The 27,579-nt window shown below is 41.5% G+C and overlaps 1 protein-coding gene across 5 annotated transcripts in view; it reads right to left on the bottom strand.

The window, feature by feature from the left end:
- plekhf2 (pleckstrin homology domain containing, family F (with FYVE domain) member 2) overlaps positions 1-25,058 on the bottom strand; it is a 91,642-nt gene extending 66,584 nt beyond the window's left edge. For 3 of the 5 annotated variants that reach the window (XM_060920691.1, XM_060920690.1, XM_060920689.1), the window contains exon 1: positions 24,681-25,058. The gene's annotated coding sequence lies outside the window, so the exon portion shown is untranslated. Of the gene's footprint in view, positions 1-10,690; positions 10,780-20,730; positions 20,750-24,680 lie in introns of those variants that run through there. The other 2 variants (XM_060920694.1, XM_060920693.1) reach the window with 2 other exon arrangements.
- Between the last annotated feature and the right edge of the window lie 2,521 nt (positions 25,059-27,579).

The raw sequence follows: 27,579 nt of genomic DNA, 5'->3' as shown, positions 1-27,579 counted from the left end.
CCCTTACGTGGAAGAAGTGAATGAACGGAGAACTGAACGAACAACTGAAAGTCTGAAACAAATCGGCCACAAGATCAGCTTTCAAGAAGCGAGAACACAGACGGGTAAGCTCCGATTCTCATTTGGATACAAAACAACAAAAACAGCACTCGTTGTTTACCTGCATTTAGATTAATACATGTAACTTGTATTGTGTTTAAGTTACCAGTATAAGATTATTTAATTTGCTTCAGAATGTGATTGTCTCAGTTCATCTGATTATTTAATTAGCCTTTTACGTTTTATCAGTGAAAATGCATGCATTGCATGTATGTTGCATAAGTTATAACACCTATCATGTTTTAATGAGAGTCAACCCACAGTCAATGAAGTCAAATCAGTCTTAGTTGAGCGAGTCGGTAACGGTGTTTCTTACTTTCACCATAGATTTTTATTTATATGACTTTGGTCTATAGCTGTCAAAGGCCTCGGCCTTAAAACCGGTTACCGCTGTGACGTCACGCACTCAGGGCTGGCTGGCTCAGCGGAGCAGCTCGAATGCCAACTCTGCGGTCGATTTTAACTCTCAAAAATATATATTTTTTATTCCCATTTATGCAGCATACAAGAGAGTCAAGGATGGAGATACTATCCACTCAGAAATGTATTTAAAAATAAAGGTCCTGCTTTAAGGTCTGGTGTTTGGAAGAACTGCAACAAGAAGACATTAAACTACGGTACACTTACTTTGTCATTAGAAAAAAAAAAGTTCACTTACTTAAGACAACAAATTACACAGACTGCAACATTGCAAAACATAACAGAGAAAATAGAAAGAAACAAACCACCTCCTACTGCAGCGCCTATATGACGACAGTTGGACGTTTCTCATCACCTGAAAAAGTCACTCAGGCGCTCTATTTCTGGCATTTTTCACTTCTCTACTCTCACCTCCAAAATGCGGTTAGTAATCAGATTGCATGTGATGAAGTGCTGCAGAGCCAAAAAACACTGCGAAAATGTATTTGTACTAATGTGAAAAGCTCAGCGCTGGATTGTCTAGACTCTAAAGAAGCCATTCTTAACTGGTTTTGCTTCAGAACTCACGTTTTATGTTGGGCATCTCATGTAGTGTTGAGTTACAAAAGTTAGTTACCATATGGAAGTAAATGAAGAAATGCATATTAATTTGCATTAATGTTAATACTAAATTATCCATTGCAGAGGTCTAATAAAGTTAGATAATAAGTTGGATCATTTCCAATCTCTGAGAACTGAAAAGAAAATCAACTTACACATTGTGTTGTTAAGGTTGTACCTCATAAGCGTTTACAGTGAGAAATAGTAAATGTAATGTGCATGCTTAAGTGCATAATTATTTTTCACATGACATTAATATGAAAACGGGCCACGAGATCAATGCGTACACACAATCCTGAGTAAGTGCAATTTACCGAGCCTAACGAACAAAATACTGAATTACAAACCGTACACGAATATGAAAAACTATCGAACACAAACATAATGAGATTTAACAAGTACAGAGCTGAAATCATAGCTTGGGCAAATCAAAGAGAAACCACAGGATGCAATTTCATTTTGATAAGTGCCTCAATCACGATGGTGTGGTCGGCCGGAGCTGTTGGCTCGTCAGGTTTAAGTGCAAAATAGTCACTTGGCTTAATGCATGTTACCTTCTGCTGCTTTATATCCATCTTATATTATACAGACACGAGTGTTTTACTGGGAAACGCACACTCATTTTGCATACAAGCTACATCCAGGACATGAGGAACCAAAACCATGACATGAATCTCTATACGTCACTTGTGAGGAAATCGATGAATTGTTTTGATAAATTTGGGTACTTTGTCTGTGAATGTGTCGATATGATAAAAAGAAAAATCACACATTGGCTCAAAGATATGAAGTTTATCTTCTCATGCTGAAAAACCTCACATTTTTCATATGAAATACAGTTAGGTCCATAAATATTTGGACAGAGACATTTTTCTAATTTTGGTTCTGTACATTACCACAATGAATTTTGAACAAAACAATTCAGATGCAGTTGAAGTTCAGACTTTCAGCTTTAATTCAGTGGGTTGAACAAAATGATTGCATACAAATGTGAGGAACTAAAGCATTTTTTAAACACAATCCCTTCATTTCAGGGGCTCAAAAGTAATTGGACAAATTAAATAATTGTAAATAAAATGTTCATTTCTAATACTTGGTTGAAAACCCTTTGTTGGCAACGACTGCCTGAAGTCTTGAACTCATGGACATCACCAGACGCTGTGTTTCCTCCTTTTTAATGCTCTGCCAGGCCTTTACTGCAGCGGTTTTCAGTTGCTGTTTGTTTGTGGGCCTTTCTGTCTGAAGTTTAGTCTTTAACAAGTAAAATGCATCCTCAATTGGGTTGAGATCAGGTGACTGACTTGGCCATTCAATAATATTCCACTTCTTTGCTTTTATAAACTCCTGGGTTGCTTTGGCTTTATGTTTTGGGTCATTGTCCATCTGTATTATGAAACGCCAACCAATCAGTTTGGCTGGATTTGAGCACAGTATGTCTCTGAATACCTCAGAATTCATCCGGCTGCTTCTGTCCTGTGTCACATCAGTAAACACTAGTGACCCAGTGCCACTGGCAGCCATGCATGCCCAAGCCATCACACTGCCTCCGCCGTGTTTTACAGATGATGTGGTATGCTTTGGATCATGAGCTGTACCACGCCTTCGCCATACTTTTTTCTTTCCATCATTCTGGTCGAGGTTGATCTTGGTTTCATCTGTCCAAAGAACGTTCTTCCAGAACTGTGCTGGCTTTTTTAGATGTTTTTTAGCAAAGTCCAATCTAGCCTTTTTATTCTTGAGGCTTATGAGTGGCTTGCACCGTGCAGTGAACCCTCTGTATTTACTTTCATGCAGTCTTCTCTTTATGGTAGATTTGGATATTGATACGCCTACCTCCTGGAGAGTGTTGTTCACTTGGTTGGCTGTTGTGAAGGGGTTTCTCTTCACCATGGAAATTATTCTGCGATCATCCACCACTGTTGTCTTCTGTGGGCGTCCAGGTCTTTTTGAATTGATGAGTTCACCAGTGCTTTCTTTCTTTCTCAGGATGTACCAAACTGTAGATTTTGCCACTCCTAATATTGTAGCAATTTCTCGGATGGCTTTTTTCTGTTTTTGCAGCTTAAGGATGGCTTGTTTCACCTGCATGGAGAGCTCCTTTGACCGCATGTTTTCGTCACAGCAAAATCTTCCAAATGCAAGCACCACACCTCAAATCAACTCCAGGCCTTTTAGCTGCTTAATTGAGAATGACATAACGAAGGAATTGCCCACACCTGCCCATGAAATAGCTTTTGAGTCAATTGTCCAATTACTTTTGGTCCCTTTAAAAACAGGGTGGCACATGTTAAGGAGCTGAAACTCCTAAACCCTTCATCCAATTTTAATGTGGATACCCTCAAATGAAAGCTGAAAGTCTGGACTTTATGCCCATGTCCATTATATAACTATAACCTGAATATGTTTCAGTAAACAGGTAAAAAAAAAAAAATTGTGTCAGTGTCCAAATATATATATGGACCTAACTGTACATCATGGATCTGAGCGACATATTTAAATAATACTACTGGCTGGCACTGAGTGGTATATCAGATATATTCCACTTCGACGAGTTCAAGATCATGCTAGCTTAATGGAATACATCTGATATACCATGAAAAAAAGCCAGCCAATATTATTATTATTATTATTATTATACATACACACTTCATATAAGCATTCTCGAATGCCAACATTAGCTTACCCGCCAGGGCTCGAAATTAACTTTTTTTCTTTGTGTCCCCCAGTGGTCCCGAATTCTGTGTTGTATTGTCCCGAATGGAAGCAATAGTGTCCCCATTTTTTTCCTCTCTGAAATAACCAGTGGTTAATATTATCATATGAAGTCTCATCTCATCTCATTATCTCTAGCCGCTTTATCCTGCCCTACAGGGTCGCAGGCAAGCCGGAGCCCATCCCAGCTGACCACGGGCGAAAGGCGGGGTACACCCTGGACAAGTCGCCAGGTCATCACAGGGCTGACACATAGACACAGACAACCATTCACACTCACATTCACACCTACGCTCAATTTAGAGTCACCAGTTAACCTAACCTGCATGTCTTTGGACTGTGGGGGAAACCGGAGCACCCGGAGGAAACCCACGCGGACACGGGGAGAACATGCAAACTCCACACAGAAAGGCCCTCGCCGGCCCCGGGGCTCGAACCCAGGACCTTCTTGCTGTGAGGCGACAGCGCTAACCACTACACCACCGTGCCGCCCATCATATGAAGTTACTATTATATTTGTAACTATGCGATTTTGAACCCTTTATATCATTTTTACAATAAGTCACAAGACACAAGCGACACATGTCCTATACATCATCTACTTCAAAATTACAGTTATTGCATTTTCAGTTTATTAAACTTTGGCGATCTCACTGTATGAATAGATACCCGTTTATTTAAAGGGGCCAACTAGCTCATTCAGAAAATGTTTCAACTCCCTACATCTGCAGTACACTTTAGTTGAAAATAAGACCCCTTTTATGTTCATTTCATCTACTTATACCTTGAATATCTGTTGGCACTTATAAGGCCAACTTATAATTTTCACCATTACCGTTATCCATTTTTATGAACTTTCCGTTATCCATTTTTATGAACTTTCCGTTATCCATTTTTATGAACTTTCCGTTATCCATTTTTATGAACTTTCGCTGCCGGGTGCAAATGTTAGCAATATTGGTGGGACATGGCGATTCACTTCCGCCGGTTCGTTCATGTCGGTCAGTTCAGCAAAGAAATTCGTTCGTTCAGTTCGTTCACTCGTTCATTTTGATGACGTCACACCAAAGCGGCACAACAATGGCTGTCGTCCGAAGTTTAGTTCATCTTGAGTGAACGAGAGGCGGCAGAGGTGCCATCCACAATAGATTTTCTCAATGTGCTTGAGAAAAAGATGGAAGAAAAACATTATCCTAGCATTATCTGAAAAAGACTACATAAACAAAGCTCTGAAAGTTAATTAAATGTAGATGAGAATAAAGCTGTTTTTATATTTATTATATTTATTTTAGTAGAGCCATGGTCTGCCGGCTATGCAGTTGTTCTCTCAAACCCATTAAGCAAAAAAAAAAAAAATTGCTTATTTAACAGCAACACTCATTTCAGAGAATAAACAACTTTACAAGTCATCGTATTCAGCGAACAGCAGGCAGGCTGGCTGCTGGCTCGTTCGCGAACTGCTGAGCTCGTTCGCTGTGAACTGAAATGTATTGCTGAGTGAGAGCTCTAAATTGTAAACTAAAGACCTGGCATGTGTCAACGCTCTGATAATAGGGCTCAGATAGCCCTTAAAGAAGTAAAGTGGCGCTGCTCTGCACAGATCAAAATGCAAGTTGGACGCCCTTCTGCTACTGAACAGATCCTGCTGATTCGCCAGCGACCGAGATTCAGCGACCGCCCTGCTGCCAGCGAGCAGAGACTGCTGATTCGCCAACGACCAAGAACGAGAGGCAGCGCGAACTAGTTCTAGTCGTTCACTTCGAAGACTCGTTCAAAAAGAACGGTTCGTTCGTGAACGACACACCACTAGTTAGCAACATCAGCATAGTGGCAGGTCCGAGCCTAGTTGTGCTGCTGACTGACTAAACTTTCTGAACTAGAAAGACACCAAGAAAACTCACTTATTCTGTTGAACGGTATCTTCCGTCAATATCATCCACATCATTCCTGTTGTATTTTATAACGTGTCTAACAGTGCTCATTAAGTTCATTCAGTTGCTCGCGTTGCCTGCAGACCAGGCGATGACACTTTGGATCCTGAAGGTCCCGGAGACGTTATGTCTGGGCTTTCAGTTTCTTCCCCGCGCTCAGTCCGCTTCAACCACTTCAGCATTTTTGTTCTGGCAAGAGTCGGCGCAGCGTGCGGTAGCAATTCCATTCCAAGTCCATATAATGCGGACACCGGCCGAAGATTCTAGAACAGAATGCGCTGCTCTGTAGCCTACGGATGCAGGTGCATCGAAAGTGTAGCTACTATGTATTTTTCGCTGTTAACGTTTTAAAATTAAAACTGACAAATTAGGTGAATGTCTACGTATGTGTTACGGCTTTGTAAATAATATTAATGTAGAACTTTTTTTCTAGATCTATTTTTTTTCCATTGTCCCGGGATTGTCCCAGATATGATAATTTTGTGTCCCGATGACATTTTTTATGGTCCCCGGGACATCGGGACACCGTTAGTTTCGAGCGCTGTTACCCGCGACTCAGTGCTGTTAGCGCGGCAGCCCAGTTACCTTCCAGGCGGCATAGTGTTAAAGGCCAACACCAGCACAGTCAAGCCGAATATTATTCATCTCATCTCATTATCTCTAGCCGCTTTATCCTTCTACAGGGTCGCAGGCAAGCTGGAGCCTATCCCAGCTGACTACGGGCGAAAGGCGGGGTACACCCTGGACAAGTCGCCAGGTCATCACAGGGCTGACACATAGACACAGACAACCATTCACACTCACATTCACACCTACGCTCAATTTAGAGTCACCAGTTAACCTAACCTGCATGTCTTTGGACTGTGGGGGAAACCGGAGCACCCGGAGGAAACCCACGCGGACACGGGGAGAACATGCAAACTCCACACAGAAAGGCCCTCGGGCTCGAACCCAGGACCTTCTTGCTGTGAGGCGACAGTGCTAACCACTACACCACCGTGCCGCCCCCGAATATTATTATTATTTATTATTATCGCTGTGTAATTTACTTAGTTACTTTTAAAATCAACACCAACAACTACACACAAAGGGAACAACCTGGCAGCCAAAATTCTCTCAAAATCTTCAGCTTTTAAATGAAGCAAACCTGGCGGCCATGTTTGTTTACAAACTGTCACAGTCACTCGCTAGTGTGGAAGTTTTACATCTCCGATGTGACTATCTTCCAGTTTTTCAATTGTCCGTTGGCATGTTTTTCTCTTGTAAACATGCCTGAAGAATATCTAATGAAGTTTTAGTAGCCTTTCAGGTGTTCAGTGTGTCTTCGGTTTCAGTTTATTTATTTAGTGCTTAATCCTAGCAGTAGCACTGGATTAGCCTCGTCTTCTCTCTCTACCCCGGCAGACAAAGAAAAGATTGTGTGCATGTGCAGCAGATCTCTCATTGGATCTTCGCATGAACTCAGACGTGTGATGTGTTGTCTTGACAATGTGCAATATTATAATATTGCACACTCATTCTCCATTGGGGAGAGTGGGGTAATATATGGAGGATAAGTGATATGATCTGTGAATATTGCATGCTATCAATAAACCCACTAGAAGGGAATAGAATAAATATGTTGTTTACCAGCTGGGAGGTCCGTATGGTGAAATACCGTGACCGAGGTCTTGAAAGTACTGAGCGAGGCCCTCTGGGCCGAGGTCAGTATTCAAGGCCGAGGTCACGGTATTTCACCATACGGACCGACCTTAAGCTGGTAAATAATATATTCATTTTTTTCTTTACCAAATTCTAACAGAAAACGAGAGCGCCCGAAAGGGAAAACCGAGCCGAGCTGCCATTTTGGATCCTCATTCGCGGCTGTAATGCAAATGGCTTCCTCCTCGGTATACAAGTGCACTTCCATGGCAGGAAAAAAAAAAAAAAAACTACATTTTGCCGCCTATGTAGTCCCCTATTTATACAAATAGGAGTCATTCAGGATTCAGCCATGTTTTTGCTTGGCGTTAGCAACAGTTACAGGTTTTAGTTTTCTCCTGAAATGTTTTCTTTTATTTCTTCTTCCTCAGGGTAGTAAAACTCGCTTTCGCTGTGAAGACTGTCGTTATCACTATCCATGCTGTAAAATTAATGCTATTCTCCTGAGAAATGCTGGCAAAAATTAAGATTTTTGATAATTTTATAAATAAATCTTATAAAAAATAAAAAGATAAATGTTGACAAAAAATATTACCATGTTTGTTGTTGTTGTGAACGAGCGAGTCGCCAGATGTCCATAACCGGGGTCCGTATCGTAGGATACGGACCCGCTCGCCAGCCAATCAGAGCACAGGATTTGATGGAAACCGGAGCATGAAAAAAATATGTTTTTATTCCACGGAAAAAGTGGCCTGTATGTATAATAATTTCCGATATTTCACTCCAATGAGGCCACTCCCAGTGTTTCCCCGCTGCCTAGACACGCGCTGTCAAAATGGCAAACCGGTTCAAAATTAAAATCCTTTTGATTAACTTGCTTTTTCTTGTGGACATTTCTTAATGAACTATGACTTACAAATCAGTTCCATTTGCCGCAGCTTCTACTTCTGACATGCTCGGTGTCTTTTTTTAACCCCTTTGTTTCATGGCTATCCAACACACACAGTACCAGTCAAAAGTTAGGACACACCTCCTAATTCTATGGTTTTTCTTTTTAATTAATAAAAATAAAGACACCTCATGTCTTAAAGTAATGATGGATGTCGTTTCTCTTTAGGGGTCATCCATAATTTTCATCATTACCACAAGCGTACAAACCGTACGCAGGGGGGAGGGGGTTAATGACCAAGCGTACACTTTTTAAAAATGAAAAAATGATGATCCGTCAATGTGCGAATCGGCAGCCGCCATGTTAAAAATTTCGCACCACATCAGTCTTGCCAGCTAGCTCTACACGCTTTCTTTCTTCAATACAACAACAATGGCTGACCCAGATTTTGACCGCGTTTATAAATTTGTGAATAGCAGAAATACCGCTATTCACAAGACTCCTTCAAACGAGTACGAGCAGTTTTTAAACATTTATTGTTTCCTGCATTCATCTGAGAGGAGGCAGTTAGGGCAGGACAGGCTGCTTGGAAAGAATCAAAAACGAACGTTTCAGAGCCAAAAGGCAACAGCTCCCCTTAAAAAGACAGTTCCTAATTTTCAAAAATCAGACCCTCCAGGATGTTGCGATTTGCAAATTCAACCAATCCCCGCGAATTCAGGGGATGCAATTATATCCAATCACCGCAACTTTCCCGCAAATTTGACCAATCGTTGGCGTCGTCTTGAGGTGACGTTGACAAACTACCTTCCGCCTTACTTCCAGTGTTGCCAGATTGGGCGGTTTCCCGCCCAGTTGGGGGGTTTCAAGTGCATTTTGGCAGGTTTTGAACATATTTTGGGCTGGAAAACGTCAGCAGTATCTGGCAACACTGCTTACTTCCGTGTCTACGTTCAAGAGAAGCAGCATGTGCAAGTCAGTGTTTATATAGGCTTAAATTCTGTTACTGAAAAAGTGTGTTATGTTTACAGTGAAGGACTGTGTGCACTTTACATTACTTTTTTTTACTTAATACAAGAAATTAATGGATGCCAACATTTTTGCCAAAATGGTATTTTATTTTCCATTGTTTAGGCAGCTTCAGCATCATACTGTGAGATTCTGTTCAAATTGTTTTTTTCTTCTATGAAGCCTGAGCCATTTATTTTATTAGTTTATAATTATTGTTTAATTTAGTCTTCAGGAGAGACTGCCTGCACACAGTACTAGTATTAATAGTTTTTTTTTCTTACATGAAAGCTGAGGCATTTATATTATATTTTAAGGTAACTTCATGCTGTGCTGTGAGGTTCTCTGCACTTTAACTTTTGAACCAACAGGTGCATTTGGATAAGTAAAGCCTATTTTTCTGCATTTTTGTAGTCCTGGTAATCTTTTATATTGGTAAAGTTGTTTATAGGACCATTTCTCAGTGTCTTTGTTTTTTTAATCAATAGTTTTTCGGTAATAACTTAATATTTAACATATCACTCAATTTTAATCACAAAAAGAGAAAATCGCAACAATTTCTCGCAACTTTCACTTCCTCCCGCAATGTAATCGCAACAAAAACCTAAAAAACACCGCGACTTTCATCGCAATTTTTTGGAAAACCCCCGCAACAGAAGACATTTTAGCCCGCAACAATCACAAAAAAGGCCCGTGGAATCCTGGGGGGACTGTAAAATGAATCGCCTGCTTTCTATGAAAACTTCTGGACCTGTCTTGTGTCTTCTTTTCTTCTCTTGTGAAACTTTGTATTGTCCTGTCATCCGATTTTAATAAAAAGTAATACAAGACATGGTTTTATTTTGAATTCCTATTCCACGTAGATCCATCATTTTTTTGTCCGCTAATGTACACTTTTGGGGGGAGGGAGGGGGGTTGCTCAAAAGTCTACTCTTTGTAGACTCATGATAATGATGAAAATTATGGATGACCCCTTACTTAGTTGAGCGGTTCTTGACATAATATGGATTACTACAGTTGTGGAATAGGGATATTTACTGTATTATTTACTAATTGATCTCAAAACACATTAAGGAGGCAAGAAATTGCACTAATTAACTTTTGACGAAGCACGCCTGTTAATTGAAAAGCATTCCAGGTGATTACCTCATGAAGTACTTTTTTTTTTTACCACATAATTCCATATCTGTTCCAGATGTTATTTCATAGTTGCGATGTCTTCAGTATTGTTCTACAATGTAGGAAATAGTCAAAATACAGAAAAACCTATGAATGAGTAAGAGTGTACAAACTTTTGACTGATACTGTATCTACATTTTGCCATTTTCAGGTGCTGTTACATTGCTAAATGTTTGTTATTGGCACAGAAGAGAGTCAAAATAACTTCTACCTTTCTGCCTTTCCTTTCACTGTTTAGTCATCATCTTGTGCTCCAGCCCTCTGTGTGCTTGAACTTTTACAGAATTTTGTGGACCTCACTAAATGCAAATGAGCTGTGTCAGGGAACATGCAGAAAATAGGCGGAGAGATTTGCGAGATGTAAATTGAAACAAATGCATGACATTTATTTGGCCTACGAAGTCGTATTTGTAGGTGGTTTAACAGGGTAATATATCAGCAAAGGACATGTTATGAATTAAGGTATTTATGGCAAAATTAGAAAAACGATATGTGGGACTTATTCCAGCATCCGCGCACTCTTCTGAAAAGTTGGCATGTCGAACGCATTTCTCCTTTTCTATACTGGCTTGATATTGGACCATGTCTCTGAATGCGGCAGGCATGTTTGCTGCATGTGGTGTCAGGTGTGTGTTTATCATCGGCGTCTCGCTGGTGATGCCGAGGCGTTCTTAGGCTTTATGAAGAAATTCCTGATATTCGCATTCAAGTCTGGATTTGTCCCTTCACTTCATGTCATTTCATTTTCCTGTCACAGCACTCCACTGAAACGAAGTATGGACACTTTGTGAAACAGCTTCGTTCAGTTATTTTCATACAACACTTGTTCACTTTGTCAGCTGACATTTCCACTGATGCAATAAATCCAACACTGGGCCAAAAGAATTCTGGGTATTCTATGCATGGGGTGTTGAGATTTTTTTCTTTCTATTTCTAGCTCGTTCATGATTCAGCCTGGGTAACTGCGTTTATATGCAGCATCGCTGTCTCGCCTTGGACAATCACATCTAATCTGTGGAATCGTAGCCCAGAACTTCCTATCTTTATGAATAAAGAATTAGCTGCAGACACTGGAAGTAACAAAAGGTGGGGAAGTAACAAAAAACAAAGTAGAAATAACAAACAAGCGTGCTCTGAGAGCACAATATCCCCCGCTGGCAACTAGGGGTGTGCAAAAATATCGATACGGCGATATATCGCGATACTTTGTCTTCCGATTCAATATCGATACTCAAAATTTAAATATATATATTTTTTCAAATAATAAATCATGTTTCAGACGGGTTGTAAATCCAGTACGACTTCCGCACCTCCGCTCCGCGAGGTGTCACTGTGCCGCTCCCTCACTGCAAGGCACTCTTCATCTTCTCTTTTTTCCCCGGCGGTTGCAGTGAGGAAAAAAAAACAAGCAAGCATGGCTGTTAATGTAAACCTAGAGACGCCGCCGAACTTTAAGGCAGATGTTTGGAGGTACTTTGGATTCCAAAGGAAAGGAGAAAAAAAACAGTGAGCCGGACAAAGAGTATGCACTCTGCAAAAGAGCAATTCCAGCGTTATGGACGTGACACTTGAACTCAAAATGGCAACAAATGACCCAGTGCATGTTTTATTGTCTCCCAGTATTTAAACAGGTGTTGCATATTTTAAGGCTGTACCATACTGGAGAAGTGATAGAACAAGAACAATCCCCATAGTACATCTAGGGCATGCCAGAAAATGCCAATAAAAGATGCGTTATGGATGTGACAGAAAAAGTATCACTTTTCTTGGGTGACTGTACATTTTTATCAAACTCTGAAATTGTAAACCTAATGTCGAAATGGAGATATGCATTTGATAGAGGGGTCCAAGGTGAATATTAAAAAATCTTTGTTTAAAATATTTTGTATTTCATGCAGAGTTTCGGAAGGAAAAGTCAGCGTTATGGATGTGACGAAATTCCGTTATGGATGTGACGCGTCTGAAATAGACATGGCATATGTTTAGAAAATCAGCAATTTAACCACCATAACCCTTTGAAAAACTCTCTAAATATCAGCTAAAACTATCAAAGTTCTTAAATAATATTTAGGATGGCTATTGTTTTGCTGTTTTGTGGATTTTAGCATACATTTCTGTGGCTTGTGGCAATAATATAGAATTGTACATGATCAAAGTTACTCGTGTCATTAGCTAAAGTAGTGAAGGCGAAGGGAACAATTCTTGTGACAAATTGGTTCAACTTATTCACATCTGTAAAATACAGGCCTAGGTGATATCTCTGGGAGTGGTTTTGATGTATTACATGTTGCTTTATTTTTGCATGGTGAGGTTGACATTTACATGGAATTGCCCAAAACCTGTTTCGCTCCAATTAGATATTCAGGTAACACAACAAACTTGCGAACTTGCTTAGCACGACACCACCCCGACATATTAGCTCAGCCGGAGCCGCCGAAACCCGACCCGAAGCAAACTACACTGGACAGCGCCAAAGTCCTCCCGTCTACTTCAGTGATGTGTGACTTACTGTAACTGTGAACTTAATTTTGTCATTTAAGGCCAAAGGCAAGAAGCTGCACTTTATCTTGTATTTTCAATTTTAGTGTGTGTGAGACACTGCATTTTATTTTGAGTATTTACTCAAAGTTCAGAAGAAACATGATTCACTGAGGTTTCAGTTCAGTTTCAGTGTGTGGACACTGACCCACACTGCACTGTGTTTCATAATTGTGCTCAGGGAGACTAAGATGCACACTGCACTTTTCACTGTGTTTCAGACAGTGTGTTGTTCCTGCAAAATAAGCACAAGTTAAATGTTCTCCGGTATATGTTCTCAAGTTTACAAAGAACAAATTGATATTAGTGTTAGCACTGAAATGTATGTGCAGTCTGCAGTGCAAGTTTTAAGTTTTCATAAAACAATTTGATTCTGCTTGTTAAGCAGCACTGATGTGTCCATGCTTACAGAAAAGTTGATAATACTAGCACAGAAATGGGAATTTTCTGTATGTTGTAGTGAAGCAACTCTTGGTTTTGCCAGCAGTGGAATAGAGACAAATATATGTCTGGCAAGAGTGTGTAGTTATGTATGTGAAATGTAATTTTACAGTGGTCAATAAATTCTGATTTTCTTCAGTGACACAGATATCGTGATGTGGTTGAAATTTCTTGCAATATATCGATTATCGCAGAATCGCTGTACCGTGATATTATCGTTATTGTGGGCAAAATATCGCCATAGTATCGTATCGTGAGGTATCTGGTGATACCCAGCCCTACTGGCAACTATATCTATGCAGTAAGTGCTTAATACACCCTCATGAAATTGTTAAAGTGCAAATTTGGTAATCAAGGGCCAGAACTCTGGTAAAATGTGACTGAATTGAACACAACTGCAACATGCGTATTACTGATATATAACAAAGAATCCTGTCAAGTTTCGTGAAATTCCTCCAAAAATTACGAGAGGAGTTAATTTCAGAAGGTGAGTACCCTTCCCAGGATGGACATCACCACGACATAGAGCTGGGCGATAAATCCATTTTATTGATTAATTAGGATTTATAGTTAAGGACGATGTGTTTTTATGAAAATCGGTTTTCTCTCAGTTTTAACTTCCGCTCTCGACGCTCCCCTCTGTGCATGTGCAGAACGGATTGGGCACTGACACTATAGCCCTCCTCCTGCACGCTTGCCATAGACACACACAAACAACATGGCAGCGATTGGGGGGAAAGCCGCAACTTGTGCCCAAGAAAGGAGTAACTTCCTCCGTGATCTGGAATTGGTTCGGTTTTGCGGCGTCGGACGCAGACCAAACAAGTCCTCGTTGTAAGGTGTGTTTGAAAACGGCTGCTTCCAAAGGAAGCAGCACGACGAGTTTATTCCAACACCTTAAACAGAAGCCTGCAGCGGAGCGGGAGAAGTGCTGCTCCCAGCCGAATGAACACAGCCGCAGCACGAGCGCACCATCCACAGTAAAGCAAGCAACCGTCCCGGACACGTTTTCGAACTGTGTGCCTGATGATGAGAATGGGGCGCGGTGGAAGGCAATCACAGATGCTATCGCGATGTTTATTGCAAAAGACATGGTGCCCATACATATAGTGGAAAAGCCGGGATTTTTTTTCCTATTTTGTCAGTTTTATCGAAAAGGACACAATTTTATTCATATTTTTTTGAGGGGGCATTTTTTTATTTATTTAAGTTTGAGGGTGCATTGTATCAGTGCCAGTTTGAAACTCAGCTATGTTGGAGAAGGCTTTCTAAAAGTTACTGTATGTTCTCACTGTTTACAATGGCATGGTCTGCCATCTCTCGGTACAAGCTTGTTTTTTGGCTTCTTTTTGCACTAATTCCGAAGGGGAAATTTAAGTGAAAACAAAATAAAAGGTAAAACTTGTTTTGAACCATTTCTTTGTCATCTGTAGTTTGATTTTTAGTGTGTGTGTGGGGGGGGAATCGATTAAAATCGAAAATCGGATTTTTTGTGGAAAAAAAAAAAATCGAAGATTTTTTTTAGGCCATATCGCCCAGCTCTACCACGACATAATCCCCCTTCGGGCCTTTCGGCCAGCAGAGGGATTATAATAAAAATAAAATAAACCCCACTCACTTAGATAATGAATAAAGCAGAACAAAATGTTAACTTAAAGGATAAAAATGATGAGAAAACAAAATGTTACACAACTGGCAAATTTCTAACAACTACGCTTTCAATTCACATCTTTACTTTATCGGAAAATATTTCTCGTTCGTTCCCATCAGTGTGGTTTTGTGGTATGACTAATAAATACATTAAAAGGGCAGGATGTGATGGTAAATGATGAACATGGCTCATAACTTAAAAGTCTTCACCATTATCTTTATCTTTCAGTTCATCACATTTAATGCCTTATTAATTCAGACGGTTTTTACCTCGCAATGCAATTTCATCCGTTTCTTACATCTCATACAAAACACTTTAGTTTGGATTATCAGTCCAATTTATTCCCATGTTAAATTAATATATGTAGCTGAATTCTATAACAGACTGGGCAGTAATGTGTTCTCCACGTCAGGCTACATGATAAACATCCTCTTACAGTAGCAGGACGTGGGCAAGAGCAATACGGTGTGATTTATGAAAAGTGCTATGTTCTGATTACGTCATCTACCAGTGTGATCTGAACTTGTGCAGAAAATGGAGTGGCATAAACAAACATTTGTAAAAGTGAACTTGAGGTGATAAACATGCTAATTAAAAAAAATCCCTTTTTTTAACAGTTCGATATTGCCTCTACTGTATTTGCAGCCACTGTAGACCATGAGATTTGCGTCATCGCTTTCAGACAAGCATCACAGCAGCGGTCATGCACAGAGATTTGATTAACAACTGCTGACACCATTTCAGTGGCTGTCTTTGGTGTCAATGGCATTAAGAGAACATGTTCTTGGTAATTCGCCGTAGTATAAAAGGAATAAAACACTCTGGGAAATGCTGTTACAGGAAAATAATCCAATTCAGGATAGTAACGGTGCATCACTACAGCTCGCGATGGGTTTGCGAATACTTGGCGATGAAAAATGGGTTGCATTGCCACCAATCACAGCGAATGTTCCCCAAGCTTCGCAAGTTGTTTTTTGGTGTGTCTACGCCTCACGAGTGGTCAGAAATGTCACGAACAATTTCAATGCATGCATTGAAATTCGGTGGCGATGTTTGACAGCAAACACTTGAAAATGGGTTTGGGAATACTTCCTGAAGCTTGAGGAACCTTCACCATGCATCGCCACCAAAACGCCTCATTTTCATTGATAATCCATCGCAAAGTATTGCGAGCTGGAGTGTGACCATAGCTTGGCAATCTTACTGGACCGATAAATAAATGTCTGCTGGAATCTAATATCCATTTTCTTAAAGCTTTATGACTGCAACCTAAAGCCAAATATCCCTGTACACTTAAATAATGAAAATTATATTAAAAATGTGTTCTATTCCCTTCTAGCAGGTTTCATTCATTTGGTTTGATAGCATGGAATATTGTTAGCTTATTGCTTATCCTACGTGTATTACGTCAGTCTACCCAATGGAGAATGAGCGTTGAATATGGTTTACAATATTGCATGGTTGTCAAAACAGCATACGTCGGAGATGTAAAACTTCCACACTAGCGAGCAACTGACAATTTGTAAACAAACATGGCCACCAGGTTTGCTTCGTTAAATATATAAGATTTTGAGAGAATTTTGAAAGAGAAAGACGTGTTGAACACACAAAATGAATGCGTATGTGCAATAACAATAATAATATTTATTATTAATAAGCCTGTTTAGCCTGCTGCCACCGTGACCCGACCTCCGATAAGCGGAAGAAAATGGATGGATAATAATAATAGCTGGCTTTTTTTCATGGTTTATCAGATATATTCCATTATTGAACTCGTCTTCGACTCATTCAGTATCATGCTAGCTGAATGGACTATATCTAATATACCACTCAGTGCCAGCCAATATTATTTAAATATTGTGTTCATAAACTAAACCTGGGGTGAAAGTGAGAACCTACTGTTATCAAAGTTAGATTTATTATTGAGTTTATACAGTTATTAGCCTGCTTTTTTCCCCCAGTCACTTGAATTGAATGGGTTTAAGCCAAAAACCTCAGTGACTCAAAGGACAAATCGCCTATAAATAACGTCAACTCGGGCGTCTCCCACAACCTGGTACGGAAAGCATGAACCGGAATGGGACAGTACATTACAATAACGTTATGTTTTCTAAATATTCAGGGATTTCATACTTAACATCTTGTACTCACACGCATCACTGTCATGTATTCTTTGATTATCCAGCATTATTATTATATCCCCGTCACATTGTATTAACGTTATATTCACGATATTTTCAATCAAAATTGATCTAAAAGCCCGGAACTCCAATTACGGAATATACCTCGGCGTGACGTCACAAAGAAATCCCGTGTTTTGACAATAAAACAATTAAAACAATACATCTTGTTTTTCTTCTAACTTTATCATACGTGATGGGACAGGTTCATCTGTAAAGGCGGGATGACTAATGCAAGTACTGATTAATAAAATGGTGGATGTGACGGATGTCTCTGTGAAACAGGAACCAAAAAGGTAAGATTATACATTATGTTAATAAAAGTCACAAAAATGGTATTGCGGGACGGAACACTTGTTATACATGGAACGGAACAGCATATAAAAACCCGGAAGGCAAATATAAGAAAACACGTGACGGCACTGTTCCGTCCCAGGTTATGGGAGATGCGTCAACTCAGGCCTAATGTGTTGTCAGTGGAAAGCTCAGGAATAAAATAAATAAATTTAAGGGGGGGGGGGGGGGGGGGGGGGGATCCTCTATGGCTGAACTCTAATAACACATTTGGATAATATTCATGTAAGAGGCTAAATCTGTACTCAGGAGTGGCTGTGGAGGTTATTTTAACCTTTTTTGCTGAATGTCTCCCTGACTGCAAACAGCTGAAAACTTCTTGATGAATAATGTGTCTGAATGTGGAGGATATCTATCTGCCAGAGTATTTTTGTTTTGGTTACTAGTGTTACTGAGGTAAAATGTAGGCATGTGTCTGAAAGTAGTTTAAAGCATATACCGTATTTATCCTTATAGAAGCGCCCTCCCTATTCGACGTGCCTCCACGATTTTCAGAGCTAGAATAGTATTTACCAACCATTTTCTTCATTTAACAAACTTTAAATCCAACAAACCACAACAGAGACGTTCAATTTCACCGCTGATTTTTTTTTTTTACCGGAAATCGCGTTAGTAAACACGGACAGTATAAAATACGGACATTCACTCTGCTGCGGATATCAATACGGGTGGAGACGTACCTTTTGTTTGCACCACTCTTGTACACGTTTACGGTGAACATTAAATGTTTTTGCAGCTAAGTGTTTGCCTTTCTGCTCTGCCAGTTCTACAACCTTTAACTTAAAACTAGCGGTGAAGGATCGTTTTGAGGACGACATTTTGTTTTGTGAGCTCATAAACATCGACGATGACGTGAATTGTGACGTCACTACAAATAGTTTACTTACCAATGTTATCCTTATAAGCGAGCTGGACATTGTTTAATTGACTTTTTGGACATATAACTGTATTTTCATGTGTTTCAAAATAAATGTTTTAAATTCCGATGATTTTGTCATGTTCGATTTTTGTCATTTAAGGGTAGAAATTGACGCTCCCCCTTCATGTTTTGCATCGCGCCCGGGCGCGTTTATTAGGATAAATACGGTACGCAGAGCCATGGCCTCACTTTCGTTTATAAACGCCTTGAGACCTCAAGAATGGCACAGGAATAGTTTTAAGCGTTAACAATGAATCGAATATAGTCATTTTTACGATTTAAGTGATTTATATAGGCAGCGGTCTGAGTGAATGACCTTGACGTCCGTAACATCACAGCAGGAAGTCTATCAGTCCCATCGCCATTTCCGCTATACTAAAACACAGAGCTGCCTGCAACTCCGATCCTCCATTTTGAGCTAATTTATCGTCATGCCACGTAGATGTGTTGCTGGCCGGTGCAGCAACACGACAGAAGGTGGATTTATGTTGCATTCATGGCCCAAGAATGTTCAAACTGCAAAGATTTGGACGCGTTTTGCGAGAAGTTCACGGGCACATTGGGCGCCTACGAAGTGTTCTCTCCTCTGCTCTGTACATTTTACTGAAGACTCGTACGAGACCTCTGATCTGTTGAGGAGTGTTGGCTATTAGCCCATACTGAAAGAGGGTGCAGTACCAACAATTAAAGAAACTACAAGAAAAGGAAAGTATATGTTTTTTAAAAGGAAAGCAAGTTCAGTTGCACCAGTTCTCCCAGAGTGATCTGAGGGTTGTTGGTAAAACCCGGGACGGAACGGGACATATCGCTCGGGCAATGACCTCCCCGCAGTTGTTGCTAAAACCGGTGACGTTCCGTTCCATCCTGGGTTTTAGTAATTGCCTGAGTACTCAGTAATGGAAAGAATGGAGAATGATAGGAGCAGCTGTCTGATTTCTAAACTGGATATTGCTGCCATCTCACCCTTACGTGGAAGAAGTGAAGGAACGGCGAACTGAATGAACAATTGAAAGTCAGATTGTTTCAAAACAAATCGGCCACAAGCTCGGCCTTGAAGAAGCGAGAACACAGACGGGTAAGCTCCGACTGTCATTTGGATTTAAAAAACAAAACAAAAAAAACACACACTTGTTTACCTGCATTTAGATTAATACATGTAACTTGTACTGTGTGTTTAAGTTACCAGTATGAGATTATTTAATTTGCTTCAGAATGTGATTGTCTCAGTTCATCTGATTATTTAATTAGCCTTTTACATTTTATCAGTGAAAATGCATGCATGTACATGTATGTTGCACAAGTTATAATAATATATAAAAAAAAAAAAAAGCTGAGGTAACAATATTTATTATTGCACTATGGGCCATCACGGTGGTGTAGTGGTTAGCACTGTCGCCTCACAGCAAGAAAGTCTGGAGTCAAACCCAGCAGCCGACGAGGGCCTTTCTGTGTGGAGTTTGCATGTTCTCATGGGGGTTTCCTCCGGGTGCTCCGGTTTCCCCCCACAGTCCAAAGACATGCGGTTAGGTTAATATGGGATGCCCTTGGGCTGAGGTGCCCTTGAGCGAGGCACCTAACTCCCAACTGTGTGTGTGTTTACTGCTTCAGATGGGTTAAATGCAGAGAGGAATTTCACAAGCGTGTGATGAATAAAGTTCTGCTTTCTTTCTTTCAACACCTATCCTGTTTTAATGAGAGTCAACCCACAATCAGTGAAGTCAAATCAGTCTTAGTTGAGCGAGTCGGTAAGGGTATTTCTTACTTTCACCATAATTTTTTATTTATATGACTTTGGTCTATAGCTGTAAAAGGCCTCGGCCTTAAAGCTCATAGGCAACGGTTTTAATTTTATGCACATTTGAAACTTTATATGTTTAAAAAACCCTCTGTAATTTTCTTCTGGTCCCAAGAAGTATTGTTAATAACTAATAATTAAAATAAAAGTTAGCGTGGATCGTGGCGAATTTCTGTTCGTCGATTTTCATGACCACTCGGCGCGTGACGTCATTTAAGCCAAACAAACCACTTGAGTTGAGTCCACTTCCGTTTACTTACATTGCCATTCGGCTTGAGTGCAGACGTGCGTTCAGGAATTTCCAAAGAAAGACCCCATGCCTTATTGTTGTGCAGTGAACTGTAACAAGACCGGTTCGGGAAGAACTTTTTACCTTTTTCTGAGAGAGGAGACGGAGAGAGTGGATTGGCTTTTTCCAGAAGAGGAGAAGAGGCGGAGGGAGAGGGTTGGCTTTTTCTGAAAGAGGAGATGAGGCGGAGAGAGTGGATTGTGTGCGTGAAGCCAGAGGGTTGGCTTTTTTCCGGAAAAGGAGACGAGGCAGAGAGAGTGGATTGTGCGCGTGAAACAAAATCAAGCAGTCAAAGAGGAAACTGAGCAGCAACGCTCAAGCAAAAAGGAGAAGATTGGAGGTAAACATTTTTACTTTTGCTTGCAATTGGCAAGTCAAGAATCCTGAGGGATCCTGTACAATCATTGTGGAAATGAGACAAAGGGATATTTCCTCGCTCAGAGTAGGCTATAAATAGTATAATGCCGCGGATGGAAGGCTAATGTGGCCTACCGGCGCACTGTCCAGTAATCGTTACCTTTATCCACTAGGGAGGGCGGTTTAATTATTCTTCAAAAGGGCTCTTATTTAGTATTATGACAAAAGTAGGAATTTATCATAACTACCAGGATAAATCGTTTGGGCGCGAGTCTTGTTGAGGGTCACCGCGATCAGAGTCGGCCGAGTCGCTGTCCGATTCCGAGGCCGCACGGTCAAACCAGTGAGCCACATTCACCGATCGCTTCGCAACGGCCACAGGTTCATACATATATGGTTTCACCTCTCGATATTCAATGTGGAGAGTTCCTGCTTCAAAATCCCGATCGCTTTCAGACATTTTACACAACCTCTCACGACCAAAGTCCGTACACGTGTGCTCGGGTCGCGAGTAAACACAGAGCTGCTCCCAGTCTGTTTGGCTTAAATGACGTCACGACGCCCCCTGGCGGTGAAAGTGCGCATAAGTGAGATGTAAATAAACCTTCGGAAATTGGGCAAAACAGTATATTTTAACCGTTTTATTCAATTTTAGGGTGCAAATTAGACACCAGGAAGATTGAATTCGCTTTTTGGGTCGCTCTTCTAGACAATAAACTTGATATTCTACGTTTCACCTCCGACCCTTACCTATGACCTTTAAACACGGTTCCTGCTGTGACGTCACGCACTCAGGGCCGGCTGGCTCAGCTTGAGTACCAACTTTGCGGTTGATTTTAACTCTTAAGAGTATATTTTATTTATGCAGCATACAAGGGTCAAACATGGACGTACTATCCATTTAAAAATAAAGGCTCTGCCTGTGTGCTTTAACAGTCAGTGCCCTGTGTGATCCTGACCGGAGGAAACAGTGCCTTAGATTTTACTGCTGCTGATCAAGTCGAGGCAGCAAAGTAACCTGCAGAAAAATCACTCCTATCCATTTCCCCCTCTTATAAACAGCCTGCTCTGGGTGCATTATTAGTTAGTTACACTACTGTTCAAAAGTTTGGGGTCACTTTGAAATGTCCTTATTTTTGAAAGAAAAGCACTGTTCTTTTCAATGAAGATCACTTTAAACTAACCAGAAATGCACTCTATACATTGCTAATGTGGTAAATGACTATTCTAGCTGCAAACGTCTGGTTTTTGGTGCAATATCAAAAAACATAGGTGTATAGAGGCCCATTTCCAGCAACTCTCACTCCAGTGTTCTAATGGTCCAATGTGTTTGCTCATTGCCTCAGAAGGCTAATGGATGATTAGAAAACCCTTGTACAATCATGTTAGCACAGCTGAAAACAGTTGAGCTCTTTAGAGAAGCTATAAAACTGACCTTCCTTTGAGCAGATTGAGTTTCTGGAGCATCACATTATTTTGTGGGGTCGATTAAATGCTCAAAATGGCCAGAAAAATGTCTTGACTATATTTTCTATTCATTTTACAACTTATGGTGGTAAATAAAAAAGTGTGACTTTTCATGGAAAACACTAAATTGTCTGGGTGACCCCAAACTTTTGAACGGTAGTGTATCTCATTTTATTAAACATAGGAATGCATTTTTGATAGCTACAGTATCTTGTCACTGCTATGGGTTGTTTTACAATCAGGGTACAAAGTTTGTGTCACAGGGGTCCAAAATTCAAATTGATTCAAACTGGTTCCTGTACCAGTTTTTAAGTGAAGGACGAGTTAAAGAACAGATTTCAGGTAATTTTTTGACATGTGTGTATGGTAGGTTTGTGTAATCTGCTATAAGATAAAGAAGATTAACGCTACGTTCACACTGCAAGGCTTAATGCTCAATTCCGATTTTTTTGTGAAATCCGATTTTTTTGTGAGGTCGTTCACATTAACAAATATATGCGACTTGTATGTGATCCTCAGTATGAACGAAAAGCGACCTAAAAGTGTTCCGCATGCGCACTGCAGGATACGACGACGTCACACGCAGTGAGCATGGCCAGTGTTTATGGAAGTAAAACCGCCCGGTTGTGGTATGACCCATCCAATCTAGCTTGAATAGCTGCATCCCCCCAAATGGAAATCAGCTCCCTAACCTCTGTGTCCTTCCATTGAGAAGGTTCAGAACCTTCACAGCCCGAAACCTCCCTCGCATTGATGTCATATGCGCCATGTTGTTGTAACTTTTTTTGAGAGACCCGCCGCCTACTTCAGCGCAGAATAGTGACGTTTGTGGCTTGTTGATGACGTGTAAGTCGGATGAATGCGACCTGGCGGTTCAGACTGAAGTCGCATATGAAAAGAGCGGATAGGAATCGGAATTAGCACCACATATCCAAACGGCCTGGGTCGGATTTGAAAAAAATCGGATCTGTGTAGTTCATATTGTCAATAAAAGATCGGATACAGGTCACATATGGGCGAAAAGATCGGATTTGAGTCACTTCAGCCTGCAGTGTGAACGTAGCCTAAGTGTAGCTTTAAGCAGGGCTGGGAGAAACAAATGAAGTGATTCTCGGAGAGGACTTTTTTTTTTTGACAATTCAGAATCCACTACTTCCATAGTGCTTTTAAATATAAGGCTGTAAGCTTTGTGTTAGTTGTCTCTAATATTTATGTCCCAATATCTTGACCACATTTTAGGATGAAAATAATCATTTTAGATATGTTATTTTATATTGAAAAATTAGCTGTCTCGGAGAGGACTTTTTTTGACACAATTACATACTAATTTGATCAAAATAGTCTGAAAACATACTGGCATTCAACATTAAAACTTAACTATGTTTCCAAAGACATAGAACTAAATATTTGTTTTATGGTATAAAGAATGATTTAAGTGCATCCCTTTTGGAGCTACCTGTGGTCAAAAAAGCACTTTTTCTAAATGACGCGAGTAATTTTGCTAAATATGACATATATTGCCATACATTCACCAAAAATAACGTTATCACCACATTTTTTTTGCATGGTAAATAGAGCTATCACAGGGCTACAATAAACAACCAAGTTTATTTAGTCAATAAATCATTTTAGACTATATTTTCTATTCATTTTACAACTTATGGTGGTAAACAAAAGTGTGACTTTTCATGGAAAACACTAAATTGTCTGGGTGACCCTAAACTTTTGAACGGTAGAGTACATTCCCAGAAAAGTACAGAAAAAAAAAAAGCTGAGGTGTTCAACAAGTAGTCATGGACAGTTACATATTTGAATACACAGAGTTTTTAGCTAGCACCAGAAAAACATTTTTACAGACAACAGTTTAACAGACTAATTATGCCAAAAGCGACAAGGAAATTGTTTAAGGAAGGCTGGATAAGTGTAGTTTCAGTCCACAGTTCCGCTACTAACTGCTAGCCTGCTAGCGAAAACACCCACAAGCCACCCGAGTGCTAAAGGTTTACCGTGTTGCTTAAAAATGGTCAGAAACAAACCGTGTTAGACAAAGTGTCTGAGGTGAAGTGGATATGACTGGGTCAACCGCAAACACGACTGTGACACGAGCTGTCTGTTACCGAGCTGCAAGCTAATCTACAAACCCCAGCACCAGCCAGGGCTTAGCTTCTCCCGACTCCCAACCAAAACTGGCAGAAATTAAGCCGTGTTACCTGTTAAGTTTGCAGTAAACCTGAGTTTTGTCGTCCTGTCGCTGGCTCACTAGCTGATCCTGCGGCGGCTGGAGTTGTTAGAGGGAAAAGCCCGAGCCGAATGAAGGAAACATTTCTGCTAGCAAGTGATAAAGTCACTCAGCGCCTCACCGCGCTCAGGAAGCCCAGCAGCCGCGCGCACTGCGATATAAAGAAGAAGAAAAGTGAATAAAATCCCGCCGGAACCGGAAGTAACCTGGAAAGTTTGTTCTTTTCTCAACTTCAGTGCGGCGACACTCGGCTGCGATCAACAACAATATGGCTGAGTGAGGAGGAGAAGAGAAACAGCGACTCTCTGTGAGTGTCCGAGCGCGACCTGCTGCACACTCATCCCCAACCCCAGCTCAGCGCTGTTCAGGGGGAAGTCGCTCGAGAAGTCGCTCAGTGACGTCGCAGACTCATTTGCATGCTGCTCAGTGACGTAAGCATGATCAAACAGCAGCTCATCTCATTATCTGTAGCCGCTTTATCCTGTTCTACAGAGTCACAGGCAAGCTGGAGCCTATCCCAGCTGACTACGGGCGAAAGGCGGGGTACACCCTGGACAAGTCGCCAGGTTATCACAGGGCTGACACATAGGCCGAATCCCATTTCACCCCTTGGACCAACCCCTTGGCCCTTCCCCTCCATTTTGCGCGTTCACATGAAGGGGTAGGGGTATCCCAATCCCAGTTAACGCAGAGGGGTAGGGGAAGGGCTTCTGTACCCCTCCAAACGGAGATTTTCCTGGAGCTGACTCCGAACGAAGGGGTTTGAGTGATTTCCCACAATGCCATGCGGATTTCAGAAAGATGGTGGTTCCCGCGGCGAAAGATTGTCATAAATGTATTTTCTCCATTATTTACGTGTTTTAAGTTGTTATCCAGAGGAAACACGCCGCTTGATTCGCTTTCGAGCTGAGAATGAGCAGCGATTTCTGAAATCCAAGCTGCTGCTAAAAAGCTTTGGGAGTGAGTATTGTTTTCGGTTGCTTTTACTGCGTACGTTTTGTTCTGTTATTCTCGCTTTTATTGTTTACATGAGTGTTCTGACACCTCATTCTGTCGGATGTGGTGCACGAAGCGCCAAAGATATCCCATTCAGTGGTGTTAGTTAACAAATCACACCCTGCCAGCAGAGATTTCTGGTTCTGGCTCTGACTGTAGCGGCTGCTCGCAGCCAATGACGCATTTGGTCGCGTTTTGCTAACGTAAACGCTGACGGAGGTACGCGATGACGTATGCGATCGTTGAAGGGCTATCCCAATACGTAAGGGTTGAATTTCAAGCCCTATCCCTTGTAGCTCAGTTTCAAGGGGAAGGGCCAAGGGGAAGGCGGAGGGGAAGGGGGAGGGGTAGGGGTAGAAATTAGAATTGGGATTGGGCCATAGACACAGACAACCATTCACACTCACATTCACACCTACGGTCGATTTTTGGCCCTTTTCCACTACCCTTTTTCAGCTCACTTCAGCCCGACATGGCTCGCGTTTCGACTACCTCAGAACAGCACGACTCAGGGCGGCACGGTGGTGTAGTGGTTAGCGCTGTCGCCTCACAGCAAGAAGGTCCTGGGTTCGAGCCCCGGGGCCGGCGAGGGCCTTTCTGTGTGGAGTTTGCATGTTCTCCACGTGGGGGTGCTCCGGTTTCCCCCACAGTCCAAAGACATGCAGGTTAGGTTAACTGGTGACTCTAAATTGAGCGTAGGTGTGAATGTGAGTGTGAATGGTTGTCTGTGTCTATGTGTCAGCCCTGTGATGACCTGGCGACTTGTCCAGGGTGTACCCCGCCTTTCGCCCATAGTCAGCTGGGATAGGCTCCAGCTTGCCTGCGACCCTGTAGAAGGATAAAGCGGCTAGAGATAATGAGATGAGAATGAGCACGACTCAGCTCGCTTCAGCCCTGCTTAGCACCCAAAACTCGCACGGTTTTGGAGTAGGGCTGAAGCAAGCCAAACCGAGCTGAGTGAGGCTGGGGGTGTGAGGAGACACTCCCCTGTGCACTGATTGGTGAGGAGGAGTGTCCTCACACACCCCACGAGCACGCTGGGATCTGTAAACACCGTAAACCCGGAAGAAGAATAATTACGAATTACGAGAATTTCTGAAGCATTATGCGCCTCGCCTCATCTATACACTCTTGCCAGTATCTGTTGGCGTTGTCGGCGACAACAAGCCACAGCACCAAGACCAGCAACACTAACGACTCCATGTCCTCCATGTTTATTGTTTACTATCCGGGTCGTGAGACTACCGCTTAAAAGCTCACTGATGTCACTGTTTGTGCCGCTTAACGACATCACGTGACGTCCACCCACTTTCGCTAACTCCACCCAATGTGTCCACCCACTTCCAGCCAGCACGGTTCAGCGCGGTTGTAGTCGAAATGCAACTCCAACAGCCCCACTCAGCTCGACTCAGCCCAACTCAGCACGGCACGGCTCAGCCCAACTCAGCCGCGTTGGTAGTGGAAAAGCGGCATTAGAGTCACCAGTTAACCTAACCTGCGTGTCTTTGGACTGTGGGGGAAACCGGAGCACCCGGAGGAAACCCATGCGGACACGGGGAGAACATGCAAACTCCATACAGAAAGGCCCTCGCTGGCCACGGGGCTCAAACCCGGACCTTCTTGCTGTGAGGCGACAGCGCTAACCACTACACCACCGTGCTGCCCATAATAATAATAATAATAATATGTTCAATTTATATGGCGCCTTTCTCAAAACCCAATAAGCAGAAAAAAAGTCCACCAAATAGAGGTCAGGATATCATTCCAGTGGGCCACAGTCCCACCAAAAGTTGCACGAGAACAAGTCCCACGTCTCCAGCAACATCGCTCAAACACCATGCCATGGATCGACAAAACGAGCTCAGAAGCACCGC

Source organism: Neoarius graeffei, chromosome 5 (genome assembly GCF_027579695.1).
Source record: "Neoarius graeffei isolate fNeoGra1 chromosome 5, fNeoGra1.pri, whole genome shotgun sequence".
NCBI classification, from domain to species: domain Eukaryota; kingdom Metazoa; phylum Chordata; class Actinopteri; order Siluriformes; family Ariidae; genus Neoarius; species Neoarius graeffei.
Note: the sequence above shows the minus strand (reverse complement) of the source record. Positions and strands in the feature narration are given on the sequence as shown.